Raw genomic sequence first — 19,159 nt, forward strand, 5'->3', positions numbered from 1 at the left:
TTTGATCTTTTGTGGGTACTGCCATGTTAAGTTTTGGTGTTGTTTGTTTCTAGCTTTGGCTGTTCAATGCATATTTATATTCCCCTGATTATCGTAGGGGCTGGGCTTTGTTCATTTTACTAGTTCTTCCCCCTACTATTAAAAAGTTATATTTTCCTCCATTGAGAGGTATGGATTATTGACTCTTTTAGCTCTTCTCAGCTCACGTTAGTTTATGTTATTTCACCAAGTTTCTAAGGCCTGCTTGATTAGATGAATGGACTTATTTTCTGTTGTATTAATGAACCCAAAAGTTAATTTGTAATTCATTCATTATGGTTAACTGATCTCTTAGTTTGAATGATGTAAAATCTCTTTTTGTAAGAATTAGTTAAACTTGAATTTTCTATTAAAAACAAAATGTGTTCCCATGTATATGTTGTTTCTTTTCTATTACTAAACAAGCTTAAATTAGGAAAGTCCTATGCCACTATAATTTTTGTGCGAAATGTCTCAAACCAAAGATAGGGTCCATGACTGGTGAGGATCCCTAGGTAGGTGGGAACCCCCTAGGAACCTGCAAGCCTCTGAATGGTCCAATTCAGACTTTTGCCTTTTTTGTATCAAATATATTTTTTATTAATTTAGCATCTCACTCTAGTCAGGGGAGGGCTTCCAACTGCATTTTCATGCTTTGACTGGGATATTATATATTCCAACTGCTTTCTCATTCTTCATTGTTTTCAATACTTGCTTTATTTCATTCAAACAAATATATTTATAGTATGCGTAATTCCTATGTTCTTCAAAGTTACTGTGATGCCCTAACAGAATATCTATTTCTCCACTTTTATTGAATAACCTCAAGGAATACTCCTCTCTTTTCTCCTAGATCACCCTCTCATTTACTAGTACCTTTTGATTTTCATCTTTTATGCATTTCATTTGGTTCAAATCCTTTGTTTTTCTTTATCTTGCCTTAGCTAGTTTATATATATTTCTTTTCTCCTTGTTTGTTTTAAGTCATTGGTAAAAAGTTTCACAAGTTTTTGACTTTATTTCACTACCTTTTTTTTCTTCCTTTTTTTTGCTGTTTAGAACATTTTAGTTTGATTGTATTAAGTGTTGTATATATTAGTTGTACCTTGTACCCAGCTTAGCTAACTTGTACGTAGCAGTTACAGTAGTTTAGTATAAATACTTGTAACCATAGCTGAGTATAATTGAATCAATTTTCCCCCCTCTTTCTTTTCTCTCAGTTCTGTATATAATTTCTCATGGTATCAGAGCTATCGAGAGGTAAATCTGGAGAATTGAAGCAGATTTGATGTAATCAAACATCAAATCTTGTCTAGGAGATAGCTGCTATCTGTATCCTCTTGCTTTGAGGATTTTTCATCCATTGCATCTCCTGATCTGGTGGTGCAATCTGGTTTCTGGATCTGGTAATCTGTTTTCTGCGCTGCAATCTGGTGTTTCGGTGTTCCCGCAGCTGCTATACAGCATTCTGGTGTGTCTCTTGCTGCTATCTGATGTGCAGGTGCTGATGCTTGTGTTTGTTTTTTGGAACTAGGGTTGTATGACATGTCTGGTTCAAAGGTAATCTCCAATACATTTGTTGTTCTTCCAAGTCTATCTGGTACTCCTGTGTTTACAACTGAAAAGCTGAATGGGAAAAATTATTTGTCCTGGTCAGCTTCAATTAAAATGTGGTTTCGAGGCCAAGGGGTTAGTGATCATCTAACTAAGAAATTGAGTGAGATACCAGAGAATGATAGGACGATATGGGATAAAGTTGATGTGTAGCTAGTTTCTTTATTGTGGCAGTCAACTGAACTAGATCTAGTGCCTCAATTTCGTGTTTAAGAAAGTTGTGCAGAAATATGGTCACTTGCACGGAGGCTTTCCACAGATGACAATCTTCATTTGTGCAACATTATTAGTTATTTTTAGTTTTCAAAAATGAGACTTAGATATGGCAACATATCTAGGGAAGGTTAAATCTGCTGTGACAGATTTTAATATCATGCTTTCAATTCCTGAAAATGTTGCTGAACAGCGTGCCCAGTGTTATAAACTGTTCACGGTGCTTACATTGGCTGGATTGAGACTGATTTGGAGAGTGTCACGACACAGATTCTCAATGGACCAGTCATTCCTACCATGGAAGAGGTGTTTGCAAGTCTGCTGTGTAGTGTTCAGATGTTTTCTGACCCCGATTCAGCAGCTGAGGGGTCTATTATGGTTTCTCAAGCTGCATCCTTTGATAATCAGTCCAAAAATAAGCAGTCAGAGTGTGGTGGAAAAGGGGGGAAATGACCTTTTTGCTCATATTGTCTCAAACTAGGTCATTATAGAGAGATCTGTTATGCGTTACATGGTTGCCCACCTAAAGCAAATGCGGTATTTATGGATGATCCCACTGATCAGCTGACTGCAGATTCTGTTTCTACCTCAGTCACAGCTGGACAGCATGTTATTTCAGGGTTTGGTGCTGTTGCTCAGCTTATTTTCAGGGAGGAGTTAGCTGAATTTTGCCAGTTCCAAGCAACTAAACAGGCATTGACTTCCATCGCTATAGTTGCACACACTGCTGGTTCTTCTTCTTCTTCTTCATTGCTTTGTCCTTGGATCCTTGATCCTGCAGCCTTTTAACACATTTTGTATAATATATCTTTGTTTTCTCATACTGAGACCTCTAATACATTGCCTTCTATTACTGTGGCTGATGGTTCTAAGACCACTCCCATGGGTATAGGTCAATCCAATCCATTGTCTTTGCTATCTCTTAAATCAGTCCTACATGTACCTCATTGTCCTTATAGTTTAATCTCTGTTAGTCGCTTGACTAAATCTCTTGATTTTCATGTTATCTGCAGAAATTTTAGGGAGAAGAACTGATCTTTATTCATCATAGTGAACAGAATATATATACAACATACATCTTTATGGTTTCCTAATATATACACTACAATTAGGAAATTATATCTATACTACTTTAGGAAACCTATAGCTAGTTGTGAGGGAGAGAGAGATTTATTCTCTTTACTCAAACTAGGAAATAGGTTGACTTTACAGAGAAAGAAAGATAGAAAATAGGAAACAAAATAATTAGTTGGCCGATATTCTTGAAATCTCTACACTTCTTCTCAAGCTGGGCTGAATATATTGTTTAGACCAAGCTTGTAGCTCAAATCTTAAAATATTTTCTTCAGAGAGGCTTAGTGAGAATGTCTGCCACTTGACTGTTGGTAGGAGTATAAATAAGTTTCTTCCAACTTCTCCTTGATGAGATGCCTGTTGATTTTCACATGTTTTGTTCGATCGTGATGAACTGGATTCTTAGCAATGTTGGTAGCAAATTGGTTGTCACACAATACCTTGCCTAGTCTAGCCACATTCATTTTCAAGTCTTGTAGTAATCTTCTCGGCCATATTCCTTCACAAAATCCTTGAGCCATAACTCTAAACTCAGCCTCTGTACTGCTTTTAGAGACCACAGACTTTTTTATTGCGCTAAGTGACCAGATTTCCTGACACAAATGAACAATATCTGGAGGTTGACCTCTTCTCAAGAATTGAGCTAGCCCAATCTGCATCACTTTCAGCTCTCTGTTTGCTATTTTCCTTAACATCAATTCTTTGTTGGGAGTTAACTTTAGATACCTTAGGATGTGATACACTGCTTCCATGTGTTCTTCTTTAGGATCATTCATGAATTGACTCACAATACTAACAGAAAAACCTATATTTAGTCTAGTGTGTGACATGTATATAAGTTTTTCCCACCAGTCGTTGATATTTCCCTTTCTCAACTAGAACACTTTCCTTGCCAATGTCTAACTTTGTAGTGGATTCTATGGGAGCGTTTGCAAGTTTGCAACCCATCATACTAGTTTCATTTAGGAGATCTAAGATATACTTCCTTTGGAAGACTGAAATCCCATCTTTTGATGTTGCAACTTCCATGCCTAAGAAATATCTTAGGTTTCCTAAATCTTTAATCTCAAACTCCTTTGCAAGAACTTCTTTGAGGCACCTCATTTTAGAAAAATCATTTCCTATGACAATGATATCGTCTACATAGACAATGACGATAAAAATTTTACCTCCTAAGGAATGTTTGACAAAGAGGGTGTGATCCTTCTTGGCATTGACCATATCCATGCTTCCTGATTGCCTTTGTGAATCTTTCAAACCAGGCTCTAGGAGACTGTTTGAGTCCATAAAGTGTTCTCTTTAGTCTACATACCTTGTTCTTTATATTGTTAGTTTGAAATCTAGGAGGAATGTTGACGCAGCGTGTAGCGCGTGTGTGAAAAAAACATACCAAAATAAACCCTTGAAAGAACAAACATCAATGGTCGAAGCTTGGCTTTCAAGAAGACGCAAAAACAAGACTGTTTGGCTAAGAAAACCCAAATATGTTGCTGAAATTTGATTGAGAAAAACTTGATTGCAAACTCTAGATTGTAGGCATATTTATAGTATTTGGCTAATCCAAATCCATCTAATATTTGTAAATAAAATCCTAATCCAACATGAAGTAGAATCCTAAATCAAGTAGAAACATGAAGTAGAATCCTAAATCAAGTAGAATTCTAAAATTTAAGAAGTATTAAAATAATATGAAGTAGAATCCTAAATCAAGTAGAATTCTAAATTTTAAGAACTATTAAAATATTGTTCCAGCATGGTCGGGTCGGCTTTGAGCCGGGTCTTGATTGGTGACCGCATTAAATGTCCATGTGTCTTCTTCTAGGTCTCCATTTAGGAATGCATTCCTTACATCTAATTGGCGGAGAGACCAATCCAAATTTGTAGCTAGAGAGTAGTACTCTGTCACAACCCAAGAGTTAATTAGAATAGCTATGCTGTATTTCTTTTACTTTAATTGTTGCACCTATATTCCAGCTATCAATTCTGTTAGAATTGGAAAGGCCACATGTGAGGCCTTAGGAAAAGAATAAAATAGTTTGTTGTAACTGCTGGAGGGGGAATGATCTGCTGCATTCACACCCACACCAAGCAGCACCTATATATATTCATCCCATTCCATGGGAGAAGGCATCCTGAAAATTATTGAATTGAAATCCATTTTCTTCCCTCTACCATTCTTTCTCTCTCGTTCTTCTTCCTCTCTCTCTTTTGTTCTTCTATTTCTCCCTCTCTTTCTCTTAATATCTCTCCCACTTTCTACTAATTTCCCCCTTCCTAATCTGATTTTTCTTCCTCAATTCCTCTCTAACCCATCACGAACCCTAGGTTCGTGACAAATGGTATCAGAGCATCGTTCCTTGGCTGTTAATGTCCGATGGCTCCTTTGTGATTGATTTCCGACGATTTAGGCCGCGATCTTTAGCGACCCAAGCTGGTTCAACGAGCTACCATTTATCGGTGGTGCTCGGTCAGTCGTTAAGATTGTAGTGAGTGAGGAGTCGATTCTTCATGTTGATTGGAAATTATAGTCGAATTGAATTAGAAGATTTCCAGCTGTAGAATCCGCTGCGACTGACTCTTCCAAACGCCGAAGCAGACTCAAAGCCAGGCGATTCGGGATTGGAAGTGTTGTCGATTTTTGGAGGCGAAGCTGACAGTGACGCTCGGTTGTGAAACTCAAGCGTGTTGCTGACTTCAGTGGCGACTTTGAAGGACGGTAACGAAGCCGACCTCGGCCATCCAAGCAAGCTTAGGGAGTGACAGCAGTGACGCGAGTTGGTCGAACGACTAGAGTGGGTGACCAGAGGGTGACGTGAACGGCCAGGAGGTCGCAATTTGGACTTGGGAGTGTTGCAACCATCTGAGGTGAGCGTAAGCCCATCGGAGGTGAAGTGGACGACCCAGACTGGTAAGCTTCCTATAGGTGTGGCTGTGGCAGTTTTGATCGGGAACTCCATTCGGAATTCTGTGGGTGTGGCCGCTGGATCGAAAGGCACGGTGGTGCTGCAAATTTTTGGGTCGAGAAGCAATTCTGACCGTTCGGGTGAGGCGAGCTGCCCACCTTGTTCGGAAGGGGATTCCGACCATTATAGAAGAATTAACCCAGGGAGAATCAAGCCCATAACTAGCGACTGAAGCAATGAGCAAGTGATTTTCGTTGGTGATTTGGAGGCGACTTGGCTGGGCGGTGTTCCAGCGACTCTGGAGATCTGGAAGGTGGTTAGGTGTAGGAAGGTGCTAATCTCCAAGCCAGCGAGCCCCCTCAGTTCGGAATTGGAAGGTACAGCAGGTGAGTGACCCTCGGCCAATAATTTCAGTAATTATTATACGGAAATCGGGAGCAACAGGTTGAATTCGGCTGAGATTTTTAGTGATTCAGAGCAGCAGAGTTGATTAATTTAGTTAGGCGAAGGCATGGTAGCTATTTGGAGTCAATTGGTTTTCTAGAGGCTATTTATCCGTTGCGTTAGTCAACTTGAATTGGCAACTCAGTTGCAAATCAGAGTGGCGCAGCGGATTCGGTGGGTTTCATGTGGGAAGTGGACTCCTCCAGCTTATCCAGCTCGTGGGTTGTTGGTGCTTGAGGCTGTGAGCAAAGGGAAACAAAGGCAGCCAAGGGGAGCAGTGCATACATGGAGCAAATGAGCCCTAAATTGCAGCAAAAGAATGCTTCATTTTCAGCTGGAATGGAGCTTCAATGGCAGCCAAAGAATGCTACATTTTTAGTTGGCCAGAAGCATCAAATTTGGGAAAAGAAGTTTGAGAATGAGACTAGCCGAAGGGACAAAGGAACTAGCAGTGGGTTTGATGAAGTGTGTAAGGAATTTGGTCGAATGTTTCACGAGAAGTTGCAAGAGTTTGCAATGATACTATCTAAGGAGTATCATTACACTTTTCCTGCTGAATACTTTGATGACTATCATGGAAGTTTCAACAAAGAGGAGTTTCTTAAAATGGAGAAGCCGAAGGAAGAAAAAAGTGAGGAAAAGGAATTGGAGGAAGGCAATCAATCAATTGACAGCCTCTCAAGCACTCTTACTAGTGCTAAGACACTTGGTCAGGTGTCAATCATTGAGCAATCGTTGGCTGGAAGTGAAGTTGCAGCATCTCCTGATGTTAATGCTCACAAGCAGCCTTGGTATGAGTATTCAAGGAAAGAATACAAACCTCCATTGCTGCATTTTGAGGTTGCTGTTGATATTTCTGCAGCAAAACATGGCTGTGGGATGAATGGGTCGACTTCAAATATTCCAGAGAGTATTGGGATGTCTTTTGCCACATCATTCTCTACTCAAATCTGGTGCTGCATTACCTGTTTTTCATCATGTAGGAACCATTCAAGGAGTTCAACAGCCTGTTGGGAGTTTTTCTAGTGGATGTTTAGCCTCAAACAATCTCCCTATTGCTCTTTCTCAGATATCTAATGGCAGCTCACATGATCATTCAAGGGGGCAGGACACATTCGCAAAAGAAAGAGATGCTGATTTCTCTTTCAGCCAAGGGAATTTTTCTATGAGTTATGATCATGAAAGTAGTCCTCTCGACCAGCAGCAAATTCAAAGGGGTGAGGAATTTTGGAGGCCGGTTGTAGCTGGAAAAAAACTAAGCGAGGTAGCTGAAGAAGTTGTAGGTTTTGCCAAAGGGGTTGTAGCTGGAAAAAAACTAAGGGAGGTAGCTGAAGAAGTTGTAGGTTTTGCTGAAGGGAACAAAATTCCAGCTGTTGTGTTGGTTTCCCCTCTAGTTGGAAAATTCAAATGCTGGTCTATTGCATTGACTGATGAACAGATGGTTGAAGTCGATGTGGCAGCAAGTCATGATGTTGTTACGGTTGAGGAAAAAGAAAAGAGGAAAAAGTCTAGAAGGATAAAGAAGGAAAGAAGCATTAAATTGATAGAGAAAGCTGGAATTGGATGAATATGAACGGCTCAACGTAATAAATTTCTTGGGGACAAGAAACTTTTCAAGGAGAGGGAATTGTCACAACCCAAGAGTTAATTATAATAGCTATGCTATATTTCTTTTACTTTAATTGTTGCACCTATATTCCAGCTATCAATTCTGTTAGAATTGGAAAGGCCACATGTGAGGCCTTAGGAAAAGGACAAAATAGTTTGTTGTAACTGCTGGAGGGGGAATGATCTGCTGCATTCACACCCACACCAAGCAGCACCTATATATATTCATCCCATTCCATGGGAGAAGGCATCCTGAAAATTATTGAATTGAAATCCATTTTCTTCCCTCTACCATTCTTTCTCTCTCGTTCTTCTTCCTCTCTCTCTTCTGTTCTTCTATTTCTCCCTCTCTTTCTCTTAATATCTATCCCACTTTCTACTAATTTCCCCCTTCCTACAATCTGATTTTTCTTCCCCAATTCCTCTCTAACCCATCACGAACCCTAGGTTCGTGACATACTCTGATGGTATTTAGCTTAGTCACTAGGGGCGAATGTCTCTTGATAATTGATACCATAAGACTGTGTGAAGTCCTTTTCTCAATACTATAGGCCAATTGAGTTCATCATCAATAGGTTTATCATTGAAATTTGTCAAAAGTGGCCAAATATATATACAACTGCCTAATCTAGATTTGGAAATATATATAATATGGGATACAATCGAAACATATAATCAAGAAATAATCTTCTAGGAGATACAATAATAGCAGCAGCAACAACAACATATCCAGCCTTTATCCCACTATGTGGGGAAATAATCTTCTAGGAGATGTATCGCAAAAATATAGAAAGAAAGATCAAGCATATCAAGCCCAAAATATGGACAAGGGATCTCGGTAGTTTCTAATAGAATTACCTTCACTTACCCTCAGATCCAGGTCAGGGTCTTGGTCAGTCTCAAGACATGTTTGTCGTTCAATCCCTTCTTGACTTGACTTCCTTTGAGAGTAAACTTGAAGTTCATTGGTACAAGGATGGGAAGGATGGTGACTGGTGAAAGGATTTGGATCAGGTTGTGATTGCTGAGAACTTGATTTGGATGGATCAGGTTGTTGCTGTTGTTGTTGGCTCGAGATGAAAGGACTAGAGATGGAAGGAAGGTGCCAAAATTGATATTCTTGAGGATTATTTAGAGTGTCCTCTCCTTGAATGTCCGTTTTGAAATAATAGGGCTGATTTTCAAAAAAGGTTACATCCATTGAAGTGAAAAAATGTTTGTATTATGGGAAATAACATTTGTAACCTTTTTGATGAGAGTAGCAAGAAATATGCATTTGACGGATTTGGGATCAAGTTTGCTTCGAAATTGGTGATGTACATGGACAAAAGCAGAACAACCAAAGACCTTTAGAGGAATGTGTGGGAAAGATTGAAGAAGAAGTTGACTTGGTGTTTGATGGTTGGGAGTGTGTGAGGGCATTCTATTGATGAGATGGGTGGCCGTAAGAATGGCTTCACCCCAAAAGTGTTTAGGGACATTTGAAGAAAACAAGAGTGATTTGGCTAGTTCTAAAAAATGTCGGTTCTTACGTTCAACAACCCTATTTTGTTGGGGTGTATCAACACAAGAGCTCTGAGCTCTGATGAATAATGCCCTGATTTGAAAGATAGTCCGTAAGGATAGAATTGAAGGATTCCTTTGCATTATATGTTCTCAAGATTTGAATCTTGGCATGAAATTGACTTTGAATCATTGAATGAAAATTCTAAAAAATTTGAGTAGCCTCAAACTTTTCTTTCATAAGAAATACCCAAGCAAGGTGTGTATAATCACCAATAAAAGAGATAAATCAACGAGAACCAGTAATATTTTTGACTCAAGAGGGCCCCCACACATTATTGTGAATCATAGAAAAAGGATGGGATGCTTTGTGGGTTTGGCTAAGATAACTATTCCGAATATGTTTAGAATATTGGCAAATTTTACATTGAAACAAATGTGAATCTTTATTCTTAAACAATGAAGGAAACAATTTTCTAAGGTATACAAAATTAGGGTGACCTAACCTATAGTTACATAACATAGTTGCACTATTATTATCAGAAGGAAAATTAGAGGGAGAGGGACAAATAGAACTTTCTGAGGGTAGACAATTGTTGGGATGAACTTGTTCACTCTGGAGGTCATTCCTTTTGAGGAGATAGAGTCTTGAACATGCGTTAGCATTGTCAATCATCTTCCCTGAAATCCGATCTTAAAATTCACACAAATTATTTGAGAACTTGGCCACGCAATTGTGATCAGTGGTAAGTTTACTGATTGACAATAAATTACAGTCTAAGTTAGGAATCAAGAGAACAGATTTTAGGGTAAGGTTCTTGGATAGAGCTATTGAACTTGTCCCTACTACCCTTGATAGGGACCCATCTACAATCTTTACAGCCAATTTTCATCACAGGGATTAAATCTTGTCAGTAGCTTGATATCTCTAGTCATGTGGTCAGAGTTAACAATCCACACAGTTGATAGTTCACGTTTAGCATTGAAAGCACTTAGGAAATTACCTTTGTGGGCTATGGAACTGGAGGCAATCACTAAAGATTGAGTGGGCTGTGATTGGCCAAACATTTTTTCCAGCCATTCCATCTGTTCCTTGCTGAAAAGGGTTCTGAGGCTATAGTGGTCTCCTCCATAGAAGCTTTATTGCCCCGACTTTTCCTCTCATAAGCAGGCTTCCAATCCGCTAGTTTGCTGTGTATCTCCCAACAGGTGTCCCTTGTGTGACCTGTTTTATGACAGTGATCACACTAAGGATGCCCCTTTTTTTGTTTGGTTGGTTGTTGAATGCGTCGAGTGGTTAGGGCTGAAGTTTCTAGATTTGGAGTGGTAGTCTTCAACATTATTTTCTTCCAGCTCTCCTCTTGACGAACATCAGAAAAGGCCTCCCGAATACTTGGTAGAGGTTTACCTAGAATTCTCCCTCTCACTCCATTTATGTTTTTGTTTAAGCCTATAAGGAACTTGTATAATCTCTTTTTTCAACAATCTATTTATACTTGGCTGCATCTTCCAGACAATTCCATTGGATCATATCATACTTATCCAATTGAAGCCAATACTTGTTGAGTGAATTGAAGTACTAGGTAACATTGGATTCTCCTTGCCACAGATCATCAAGTATGCTTTCAATCTCAAACAACTTTGATGCATTTTCAACATGTGAGTAAGCCTCCTTAGCAGCTTCCCAGATATCGTGTGCAGTGTCATATAGCAAAAAATTCTCACCAATTTCATTAGTCATGGAGTTAATAAGTCAGGGCATTACCATGTTGTTCTCGGATTTCCACATTCGGAACTTTGGGTCTTCCTCCTCCCATTTGCTTGTGGTTCCAGTTAGGTAGTCATCATTCTCCTTTTCACAGATGAACATCATGACAGATTGGGACCACTGGAGGGAGTTTTTGCCCATTCAATTTGTGGCCGGTGATAGTAAACATGTTGTCTACGGCTCCTGTGTTGCTGGTTGGATGGGGGATGACCTTTGAAGACAGATTGCTTTTCCCATCCATGTTGTAATTAGCAGATCTGGAGATTGCATGAGTGATTGAAGGATTGGAAGCCGGCCTGGCAGTTGCTGCCGGTGTGGATGTGGTGGTAAAGAAAAGATAAGAGCTGCCTAGGGTTTAACAAAAGAGGAGGATTTTTCCCTGCTCTGATACCATGCAGAAATTTGAGGGAGAAGAACTGATCTTTATTCATCATAGTGAACATAATATATATACAACATAGATCTTTTTGGTTTCCTAATATATACACAACAATTAGGAAATTATGTCTACATTACTTTAGGAAACTGTAACACCCGGTGTAACCGGTGTTAAGAGAATAAGAAAGGAAGTAAGTAAACTTCCAAAAATACCCTTGAGAAGGTGATGGATCCTTGAGATTGAGAATGCTCATGAGAAGGGTATTTTGGTAATTTGGATAGAGAAATCCAATAAAGGGTATTTTGATAAATTAAAATAATTCCTATGAAGAATTAGGTGTGTAAGTGAATAAAAATCCCAATTTGGTATTTATGTGGAGATATATGGGATTAATAAATTCACAAAGAGTAATTGGGAATTTTGGAATTTAATTCCATAAAGGAAATTTAATTTTGAAATAGGGAAAATGGTGGATATTAAATTATTTGAGGAGAATAATTATATTTTCCTTAAGTTGTGAATTAATGTGGTAATGCCACTTGGAGAGATGAGATTAAACTTGGAAGCCAAGGTTAGTGTCTTGTTGTGACACTTGGCATTTTGTGGTTCAAGTATAATTGGGTGAATTAAATAAATGCAAAAGTTATGATAATTGGTCTTGTAAGCATTTAATGAGAGGCATAATTATATGGATTAAAGTAAATCCAAAAGAAAATGGTAAATGGTCACCATTAATGCCTTGGAAAATATGAGATTTAAATAAATCTAATGAAAAATGGGAAAATGGTCACCCATTAATGCTTGGAAAATTGTGGGATTTATTTAAATGAGAAAGAAAGTATTATGTCTTTCAAGTGGTCTCTCATGTGATGGTTATGAAAATAGTCTCATTTAAGTAAATGAGAAATAAATGAAAAATGCAAGTGATCTAAGGGCTTAGATGCATTCTTGAGAAGTAGAATGAATCCAAAGGTGAGGATTCAAAGAGAAGAAATGGCATGGATTGCCAAATATTAAGAGATGAGTGGTTGAGATTAAATCTTTCAAAAGCACTTGGATTGTGCTTTAAATTGAAGGTTGAGATCTTCTCTTATAAAGTGAATAAAATCCAATGGATGAGAGTAATCAAGACCAAAGCACATGGATTGTGCTTTCTTGTGTGGTTGGGATTTTCTTTCAAAAAGCAAATGGAAATCAAGGGCTAAGATCAAGTCTTGAAATTGAGATTTCAAGACAAGAGTAGTATTTAAAGGGAAAGTAAGCCCTTGTCTCAAGTTTTGCCATTTCAAAGAGAGAAAGAAAATGAGAGGAAGGAAGAGTTGTCTTCCAAGAAGAAGAAAGGGAGAAAATGAAAGAATGGAGAAGAAAGGAAGATCAAATCAAGGTAAGTTCCATTCTTCTCTTCTCTACTTAGTGATCTTATATGCAAGGAAAGTGAGTTTTTGTTTTAATGCCATCCTAGATGGGAGAAGAGAATGGGGAAGCTCTCTTGAGAAGAAGATTTAAAGCTTCAAAGAGAAGATTGTTAAGGTAAGGGATGGCCCCAAGTGGTGGAGGCCTTGCATTGCATTGTAAGTAGGTTGCATAAATTTGTATGTATCTCTTTGCATGCTTTATTGTACATGAGACCTATGGCCATGGGGGTGGGGAAAAGTGGTAGGTTGATGCCTCAAACCATGTTGGGTTGTGAGGATGGAATAACCTAACCATGCTTGCATGCATTTGCCATTACATAAATTTGTTATGCTTGTATTTACTTTGCATATGTACCCTTACTGAGCTTTTGAGCTCATGAGGTTTTATCCTCCCCTTTTAGGTTGTTCTTATGCCAAAAGAAGAAAGGGAAGGTGTTGGAAGCTTGTGCTTGAGGCTCATGGTGTATCATCTATTTTGTTGTAAAGTTAAGGTTTAAAGAAGCCTAGGCATGTGATTATTTATTTGTGACCTTATGGCTTAGGGAAGCCTATTTGTTGTATTTAATCATGTGTGGTGTTTGTTTATGGATGTTGTTATGTGAGCAACAATAGGATGTGTAAGGCTTATGTATGAAATGGAAGGAGATTTTGATATATGTTGTGTATTCATCAAGAGGTGGATTAAGCCTTAATTATGGAGAATTAAAGGCAAACCAAGATAAATGTGAAGTTTATTTGTTTAATTTAAATTCTGGAAAATTTGGGCTTAGGAGGCCCCAAGAAGGAAAAAAAAAAAAAGAAAAGAAGTGTGGAAGGCAGCTGGAGCAGCAGAGGGCTGCCAGCCAGCTGCAGGCCGTAGGGCGGCCGCGTGCGTGGCCAGGAGAGCGCCCGCCGCCAGGCGAGCGCGCGCGGGCGCGCTCGCGCGGCTAGGCGCGCGGGCAGGTGCGCTGCCCCTCGGCCGCGCGCGGCATGCGTGGCCAGCTGCCAGATGGGCCCTGCTCGGGCCCCGGGCGGGCCAGCGGACCCCGCCGGCCAATTTTTTTTTAAAAAATGGAATTTTGGGAGAAATTGGGGCATATCTTTATTGATTTTTGGGCCCCGGAGGAATTTTCAAAATAAATGGATTTTCGGGCATTTTTGGAGAAAATGCCGAAATTTTGGAAAATTGAAATGATGAGTTTTTCCTCCAAAAATTGGTGATCCATCAATGGATTGGTTTAGATGGTGATTTTTGGAGCCCGGTAAAATTCTTCGATGAAAAAGAATTAAATAAAATGAGAAAAATGGCGGTTGGGCGCCTGAAGGAGATTTTCTTTATAGCCAATGCGGTGTGGCTAAAGCCCAATTCTGCTAGCGAATCCTGGGATTCCGTGAAGGGAAGGTCGAGCCTAGTTCCCACCTAGGGTGTTTCGTCTTGAAACATGGCCCACCCTTCGCCAAAGGCCGGGCAGGTGGACAATTCGGGTGATTGTTCACGAGTAACACCCGTAAGTGGGAGCGGGGCATTACAGAAACCTACAGCTAGCTGTGAGGGAGAGAGAGAGATTTATTCTCTCTACTCAATCTAGGAAATAGGTTGACTTTACAGAAAAGGAAAGTTAGAAAATAGGAAACAGAATAATTAGTTGGTTAATATTCTCGAAATCTCTACATTATCTTTGATTCTAAAGCTGTTTTGGTGTGGGATTGGAGTACTAGACGTCATAGGACATAATTTGAGGGAGTTATCATCTCTCTTTACCATCAGTTTGTACTGTTACTACAACCACATCTTTATTGATTCATTGTAGATTGAGCCATCCTTATTTGTCTTTATTGAAATGGATGAATCCATCTTTCTCTTCTTTACAACCTTTAGATTGTGAATCTTGCCAATTGGGCAAACATGTATGCTCTTCTTGTCCCAATCAAATTAATAAAAGAGCTGATTCTCCTTGTGCATAATGATATTAGGTCCAACTATAGTTCAATTTAAACAAGGTTGTTCTTACTTTGTTACTTTTATTGATGGTTACTCTCATTGTACTTGGCTCTATTTGATGAAGGATCAAACTGAATTGATGTCTTTATTCCCTTCATTTTATAATGAGGTTAAAACTTAGTTTGATTCTTTTGTTCATATCCTTCGAAGTGATACGCCAAGGAGTATTACACCAAGTCTTTTCTATTTTCTGGTATTCTTCATCAAACTTTGTGTCCATATACTCCACAACAGAATGGAGTGGCAGAACATAAAAATTATCATCTCATTGAGACATCTCGTACCTTATTAATTCATATGCATGTTCCTTTTTCTTTTTTGAAAAGGTGCTTTTTTGACTTCATGTTATCTGATTAATTAGATGCCTTCTACTATTCTTAATGAAAACATTCCTAGTACTCTACTTTTTCCCTCAAGAACCCTTATATCCCCTTCCTCTTCGTATTTTTGGTTTCACTTGTTTTGTTCATCTTTTATCCCTAGGAAGGGACAGACTATCACCTAGATTTGTTAAATGTGTCTTCTTGGGGTATTCACGGTTTGTGAAATGATATACAAAACTGAGAGAAAAGAAGAGAGGGAAAAGAGAGATTGGAGGGAAAAACTAATTCAATTATACTCAGCTAGGGTTATAAGTATTTATACTAAACTACTGTAACTGCCATGTGCAAGTTAGCTAAGCTGGGTGCATGGTACAACTAATATATACAACACCTAATACACTCAAACTAATATGTTCTCAACACTTCCTCTCAAGCAGGCGCATGCATATCATATGTGCCTGGCTTGGAACAAATGTACTTAGTCCTTGAACCTCGAAGAGCTTTATTAAATAGTTTATCCAGTTGATTTATAGACCTAACAAATGCTGTAGAAATCTCACCATAAATCAGTTTTTCTTGCACGAAGTGACAATCTATTTCAATGTGCTTGGTCAATTCATGAAAAACATGATTAGAGGCAATATGATGAGTAGCTTGATTGTCACACGTCACACGTAAGCTGCATAGAAACTGAAACACCAAACTGTAGCTCCTAAAGAAGTTGTTTTAGCCAAATTAGCTCACATGTAGATAATGCCATGGCTTTATACTCAAATTTGATACTAGATTTAGCAACAACACATTGCATTTCACTCTTCCAAGAAACCAAACTACTACAACCAAAACACAACCTGAAGTTGAGTGTCCATCAAATGGATAGCTTGCCTAATCAACATCAGCATAACCAGTCATGTGTGTATGACCTTTATCCTCAAATAATAGACCTTTACTAGGTGAACTGTCAATATATCACAAAATATGCACCAAAGCTTGTCAATGACCATCACAAGGAGAATCCAAAAATTGGCTAACCACACTAATGGCAAATGCAATATTTGGTCGAATAACTGTAAGCTAATTCATCTTTCCAACTAGTCTCTTGTAATGCCCTGAATCATGAATAGGCTCCCCCTATCCAAGAACAAGCTTAGAATTAGGATTCATAGGTGTGTTAATGGGCTTAGAATTCAACATGCTTGTCTCCTTCAAAATATCAAGAGTATACTTCCTTTGAGAGATATAGGTGCCATGTATAGATCTAGCAACCTCAATTCTCAATAAATAACTCATTGGACCCAAATCTTTAGTCTGAAAATGAGAATGCAAATGAGCCCTCAACTAAGCAATCCCTTGCTTATCATATTCAATAATGATAATATCATCCACATGGACAATCAATTAGATGAAACCATTAAGAGTATGGCGATAGAAAATAGAATGGTCAGCTTGACTCCTAGTCAATCCAAAATATTGAACTATAGAGCTAAAGTGACCAAACCAACAAGTAGGTGATTGCTTTAGGCCATATAAAGATTTCTTGAGACAACAAACCAAGTGAGATTCCCTTTAAGCATTCAACCCAGGTGGTTGCTCTATATAAACCTACTCAAGAAGATCATCATGAAGAAAAAGATTTTTTATATCAAGCTAATGAAGAGGCCAATGTCTAATGGCAGCCATGGAAAGAAACAAATGAATTGAAGCAATATTAGCCACAAGGGAAATGTGTCTCCATAATCAAGACTGTTGGAAATATCACAAAGATGTTCTAGAAATAAAATAATAGTTTCCTCAAAAAAGGACTCAAGTAATAGCTGGATTGTTCTCCTAATCTTATAGTTTGAAAAATAGGAGATGAAAGGATAAAGTGATTGAAAAACTCCAAGAATAAAGGGATAAAGGCACAGAATAATTCAAGATACCTTAACAAGATTTTAAATTCTTCTTGTTATATTTTATCTTCAAAACATATTCAAATATGTTCTAGAATATAAGGGATAACCTAGTTGTTGTGTATAATTACCCTGTACTACTTGAGAATCAAGCAAGCAAGGATCTACAATTTTCTCAATTTGTTTCATTTTTCTACATGGTATTAGAGCCTCTTTTCTTGAAACCCTAATTCTTTTTCCCCTGCCATATTTAGGGTTTTTTTGTGTGTGCCATTATAGCCTTTATTGTTGTTCCATTGCTACCCTCAACTCTCTTTTTTCAGTCTTTATTAATGCATCTATTTAGCTGATATTGCCATTACCATGTCTACAGTTTCTAATGTAGTCACCCCAAATCCTTTTGATCTTCCATTAGGGGATCAACCCACTGATTTCTCGGGTGACCTTTAGCTTACTAAACATACACCTAGCTCTCATAGTGATCTTCATCCTATCAATTTAGCGTATCGATGCCATGGAAAGAATTATCTCTAATGGTCCCAAGTAGACTCTGCCTATCCAAAAGGGCATCGAAAACTATCTCACCTAATCGGTAAGGGTCCTTCTACCGATCCAAGGTTTGGGGCATGGGATGAAGAAGATGTCATGATTATGTCATGGCTTTGGAACTCCATGTTACCAGAAATAAGTAGAAACTGCATGTTTATATTTTCTGCTCTTGACATTTGGGAGACATTCCGCAAAAGCTATTCCATGAAGCAGGATGCAGTAGTTATCTATGACCTTCAGACCAAGGCTGCTGCTATGAAGTAAGGAGGGACAACAATAATTGAATATTACAACACACTTACAGGTATTTGGTCTGAGATTGATCATTACGAGCATATGGCAATGATATGCCTTAAAGATATTACAACACACTCTGCATTTGTGGAGAGAGATCAAATATTTGATTTTCTTGTTGGTCTTAACCTAGAGTATGACCAAGGAAGAGTGTAGATTTTGGGAAAGGATCCTATGCCTCCTGTTGTAGAGGTATTCTCTATTGTTCGAGGAGAAGAGACGCGACGCTCTACCATGCTTGATCCACCAACACCTGTTGGTTTTGCTATGCCAGTAAACAAGACCATTCCAGTTGCAGCTAAACCAGGATTTACGACCAATAAAGATGGTTTATGGTGTAGCTATTGTGAGAAACCAAGACATAAGAAAATTGTTTCAAACTTCATGGAAAAAAACAAGTACTTAGCAAATTGGTAGGCTTTAAAGGAATTCCCATTGGTCGGTCTAGTCTCACTAATCGATATCAAGGAAGAGATTAAACGACTAAAAGGTCTCCTTAATACACTCTCGAAGTCCTCTAATTCTTGTTCATTTGCTCAGAATGGTAAGTGTTTTATTTCTTCCTCTTTTAATGCTTCTGGAACATCTTCGCCTAACTTTGGGTACTTGATTCGGGTGCTACTAACTATATGACCCATGAGTCTACTTCATTTATTTCCTATAAACCAAGTTTAGTGCATCACAAAGTCACTATTGCCAATGGATCTTCTCTTACTGTCGCTGGTGACGGCCATATCACCTTAACACCTTCTCTTCATTTAATTAATGTCCTTTGTGTACAAAAATTCACTATTAATCTCATCTCTATTTCTAAACTAACAAAAGATCTAGACTACATTATTACTTTTTCTAATAACCATTGTGTATTTCAAAACTGGATATTGGGGAAGAAGATTGGAGCTGCTAAAGTCTAGAATGAGTTGTATCTTCTTGATGATGTGCAAGCTCTTGTTGCTTCTAAGGAATAGTCTTCTGAAACACAAGCAAAATCACCTAAACTATTTGACATTTGGCTTCACCATAGACGTTTAGGTCATCTCAATTTTGGTTCTCTTAAAGCTTTATTTCCTTCTTTATTTCTAAATCTCTAGTTCTGATTTTCATTGTGAAATGTGTGAGCTTGCTAAACACCATCATGTATCTTTTCAATCTTCATCAATAAAAACTTCAACTCCTTTTGA

The 19,159-nt window shown here is 38.4% G+C and overlaps 1 non-coding gene across 1 annotated transcript; it reads right to left on the reverse strand.

The window, feature by feature from the left end:
- Nucleotides 1-7,167: 7,167 nt before the first annotated feature.
- LOC127798587 (small nucleolar RNA snoR35) lies at nucleotides 7,168-7,249 on the reverse strand. Its single transcript, XR_008022449.1, has one exon. It is a non-coding gene; the product is annotated as a small nucleolar RNA snoR35 (small nucleolar RNA).
- Between the last annotated feature and the right edge of the window lie 11,910 nt (nucleotides 7,250-19,159).

This window comes from Diospyros lotus, chromosome 3, assembly GCF_014633365.1.
Source record: "Diospyros lotus cultivar Yz01 chromosome 3, ASM1463336v1, whole genome shotgun sequence".
Classification (NCBI taxonomy): Eukaryota; Viridiplantae; Streptophyta; class Magnoliopsida; order Ericales; family Ebenaceae; genus Diospyros; species Diospyros lotus.